Genomic DNA, 5,000 nt, shown 5'->3' on the forward strand with positions numbered 1-5,000 from the left:
TATTCATATATATATATAATATATTATTTATTTATTTCTTTTTTTTTTTTTTTACGCCATTCATTCCACTGCAGGACATAGGCCTCTCTCAATTCACTACTGAGAGGTTATATGGCAGTTCCACCTTTGCCTGATTGGATGCCCTTCCTAATCAACCGCGGTTTGTGCCATGGCGGTGAATTCCCCTACGACACATGCGCTCAAGGCGATATGTCATTTTCTAGGTAGGCAATCGAGGTGAAGTTCCTTGCCCAAGGAAACAACGCGCCGGCCGGTGACTCGAACCCTCGAACTCAGATTGCCGTCGTGACAGTTTTGAGTCCGATGCTCTAACCACTCGGCCACCGCGGCCTCATATTATATATATATATATATATATATATATATATATATATATATGTGTGTGTGTGTGTGTGTGTGTGTGTGTGTGTGTGTGTGTGTGTGTGTGTGTGTGTGTGTGTCTATCTATCTATCTATATACATACATACACAGATAGACAGATATATATATATATATATATATATATATATATATATATATATATATATATATATATGTAGGGCCGCGGTGGACTCAAGACTGTCACGACGGCAATCTGAGTTCGAGGGTTCGAGTCACCGGCCGGCGCGTTGTTCCCTTGGGCAAGGAGCTTCACCTCGATTGCCTGCCTAGCCGCTGGGTGGGCGGGCCAGCCCAAGTCAGTGCTGGTCCCAAGCCCGGATAAAATAGAGAGAATGATTACCTAAAAAGGAAACACCGGCACTCTCCTGGGAAAGGAACTGGGGACCCTACCACGTACTCACTCTAAGAGCATCACAACATGAAAACTACAATTAAGTATCATGCTGTGACCACGGCGGCTCAGACATGAACCTACCGTTAATCAAAAAAAAAAAAAAAAAAAAAAAAAAAAAAAAAAAAATATATATATATATATATATATATATATATATATATATATATATATGTGTGTGTGTGTGTGTGTGTGTGTGTGTGTGTGCGCGCGCGTGCGTGCGTGCGTGCGCGTGCGTGTGTGAATGAATGTGAGTGTGTATACGGTATGTTTACGTTCATTTAAAGATCTTACAATATACGTGTAAAACTAGACACCAAACTAATAACATTCCGCAACCATTTTTTTTTTTACCAAAGGCTTTTCTGTAATGTTTGGGCTAGCCTTTAATAATCATCAATTATCAATTTAATCGTGTTATTTCTTTTATCACAGTATCACCCGTAAGAATAATTCATAGTGGTGAACCTAATCAGTAGACTGATATATCAACCAGTGACAAACCAGAGCAACGTAGAGTGCGCGCGCGCGCGCGCGCGTGTGTGTGTGCGTGTGTGTGTGTTTGTTTGCATGCGTGTGTTCTACATTCTCATGACATATAATATTGCAGTATTGTCATATAATCTCTCCCAAGTTTTTTTCAAGTTATCTTTTCATCTTTCATTGTTTCAGTCTATTTCTCTGTTCATCTGCCTATCTATCAGTCTTGTAAATTGCATTTTCACTGCTTATCTGTTAGACTTTCAATTTACGTTTCCGCCTTATACTGTTGTTATTGTCTGGCCTTGCTCAAGTATTCGCTGAGTACTATCAAACATTCTTGATATTCTTGACTAAGAGGTTTTTTTTCTAGCTCCCTGAACGTTTTCTTTTCTTCATCCTCACGCTTCTCTCGAATCATCTCATGTTTCTCCCTCCTGCCGACTTCATCACCCAGGCCGATGCACATCCGGAGAAAGTTAGCCAGGAAAAAGAACTTCATTGAAATGATAATTAGACAAAAAATTGGTGCCCACGTTGGCTTACAGTCAAAAAGTTCAGCCAGGTTCATTCTATTTGTGAAAAAGTCTATAATTCCGAAGAATGAGGATGGCCAGTCCCTGAATATTATGGAGCATTCGCCGAGGGTTATGTGGCCCATGAGCCCCAATCCGGCGATCACGAAGAAAAAGTTAAAAACGAGCCCGGTTGCACGTTCCATTAACAATCTCACGCTCTTAATGATTTTGGTGACTGGCCCCAGAAAGTAATCTTCATACAAAAGGAACTGAAGGAGGAACACTAGAGGCAATAAAGAATTAATTGTGCTGAGTAATCGGTTGTATTTGACAAAGCTGGCAGTAGGAAGGTGACCCTGCTGAGATCTCATGAAAGTGGTGCGGTTCTGTAGAGAAAGCAGATTCTGCTGCGCTGACTTTGGGGCATTCTTCAGGGCAGTGTTTAACAGTTCTTCGAAATCGTATATAACCTGTAGCCCCCAGACTATCTCTACAATGCCTGTGGCAAATAAAAATAAACACAGAAAGAGTTTTAGGCCATGTAAGAAGGATAGATGGGTAATTCGGACGAGTTGCAACACCCCAATTGCAATTACAGCAGATAACACGGAAACCAGTGCTGGAATAATCCACACTTGCACATCGTCCTCAAAGCCATGGTAATTTCCGCGTGACAACATACCTCGGATATAAATGGCTTCAAACCTAAAAGTGGGCCACCAATTTTTATCCTCAAGCCTTTCAAACGCAAGTGTAATCAGCATATATAAATCGCTCGGATCGTCGTGGACCAGGAACTCAAACTGCATTGAATCGAATTGATTCGTCCAAGTAAAAGTTCCGCCAGTTTTCGTACAATACGCCGAACGCACATGGTTTCGAAGTTACCTAAAGTTTCCTCAGTCAAAACTGCCTTCGGGAATATCCACAACATGACCATTGGGAGGATATAAACAGCTGAAGCAGGACACGGAATAAAAGTCATCAACCTCCGCATCGTCGACGTATCGAGGTTCCATAACTTTGACTGAAACATTTGCTAAACAGTGTGGGTTCAAAATGTTGGGTCTGAGCCACCCTTTCTCCCGCCTCACCTGTGCAAATGTATCCTTGTTAAAATCAATCTTGCTGTAACAACTCCTTCCTTTAACATGATACGCACAAGGACCCTCTTCAGTGAATATTAACCTGATCCTCGGTAAACCAACCGTATGGGACTGTCCTAGCCTGGTATGAGTGGCCCATCTGTGGAGAAACTCTTCTTCTATATAATTCCAGATGTCCTCCATAGTCCACAGTGTATTCTTTACCTCCATCTCAGGAAGGTAGACTATCTTGGCGTTATTTATCAGCTCGGCGTGGTATTTATTGCGTAAATTGACGCTGATGCCGACGCCCACGGTGACGAAGGCAATGACCGAGAGGATTACGCACCTTCGGGTTACAATGAGACCACGCTGGGCGCGCCGTCGCCGACGCAAATCAGCGTCACGTCTGTGCATGTCGAGGTTGTGGAAGGCAATGACAGGATGTTGCAAGGGGGGCTGCCTTTATACTCTGCTTGGCTCGAAATCTGGTTTGGGTTAGTGACTTCGATATTGGCGATAACAATCCGTTGCGGGTTTGTATATAAAACTCTAGAGAAGAGGGGAAGAAAAAAGGGTGTAAGTGTAGTAGCCCAATTAAGAAAGTAAAGTTGAATTAAATTTTTTTTAAAAGACTATATTTCAAAGTTGAACACATAGACGGGTATTGGAACGCGGTTGTTTTAACTGCAGCTGTGGTCGCGTAACAACACCAAACCCTATTGTAGGGGTTTGGAGGTAAATTACATTCTTTGTACTAGTTTATTCATCCCATTATTGTAATTTTATGTTTTATAAGTTTGTTAGCATTCAGTGATGTGCTTTAATTGAATTAAGTATATGTATTATTGCAAGTTATGGCCACAGTTGTTATTTTCCACGTTGTTTTGTTTGCGGTTTTACGTATGATTACGTCATGGAAGATAAGGAGGAATATGTAGAAATTGTATTGCATCATTTATGGAGAATAAAGGAAGAAGCAAGAAGAATTGTTTTTCTCCAGAATCCATTGAAGTATTCACTCAGTAAACAAATTCAGAGAGAGAGAGAGGAGAGAGAGAGAGAGAGAGAGAGAAGAGAGAGAGAGAGAGGAGAGAGAGAGAGAGAGAGAGAGAGAGGAGAGAGGGAGAGGAGAGAGAGAGAATGGAGAGGGAGAGAAAGAGAATGGGAGAGGGAGAGAAAGAGAAAGAGAATGGGAGAGGGAGAGAGAGAGAGAATGGGAGAGGGAGAGAAAGAGAGAGAATGGGAGAGGGAGAGAAAGAGAGAGAATGGGAGAGGAGAGATGGAGAGAGAGAGAATGGGGAGATGGAGAGAGAGAGGAGAGAGATGGGAGAGGGAGAGAGAATGTGAGAGAGAGAGAGGAATGGAGAGAGATAGAGAAGAGAGAGAGAGAGAGAGAGAATGGGAGAGAGAGAGAGAGAGAGAGAATGGGAGAGAGAGAGAGAGAGAGAGAATGCACACAGACAGACCATCAGAGATAGATGGAAAGAGAAATTGCATATTTATTGTAGAGCTGGACATTCACTAGAAAAACAGTTCATATGTGGTAGTACCTTTTGCAGTACTTCTCACCCCAGAATAATGGAGGAAACCATAAGTACTGATAAAAGTACAAGGTATATGGTATCTCTCTGGAGAAGTATTACATGGACTGTGTAGTTTTGGGGCATTTTTCTAATAGATGTAGTAATCACATTTTGGCATAAAACTCTATAATTGGGGAAAATTTTCAGTCTCAGAGCTGCTGTTATTGGTCCATCTGATGATCTTTCCTAATGCAACTTAGTTTATGGTTGCCTATGTTCATGGGGAATGATGAGCTCTAACTTGACAGAAGAAATATCATCTCATCTTTGCAGAGATTATTTTATAATGCATTTTCATGTTTTGCTTTATTTACTTTAATGTTTTTCAGCATAAAAGCTAAGAATACCATGGAAAAGTCTAGCATTGAATATACCAGGATCTAAACAGGGAGTCTAGGTTAAGGACATTGGTTTTATATTTTCACAGCATTCCACAATTCTGTTTTATATGTTGAAAATAAAATGAAATACTATAGCCTATAGACTCCAATGTTTCTGCTAGTAAAAAAAAATTTGACATCATTTAGAAAATGTTCT

The sequence above is a fragment of the Penaeus monodon genome, chromosome 26 (genome assembly GCF_015228065.2).
Source record: "Penaeus monodon isolate SGIC_2016 chromosome 26, NSTDA_Pmon_1, whole genome shotgun sequence".
NCBI classification, from domain to species: Eukaryota; Metazoa; Arthropoda; class Malacostraca; order Decapoda; family Penaeidae; genus Penaeus; species Penaeus monodon.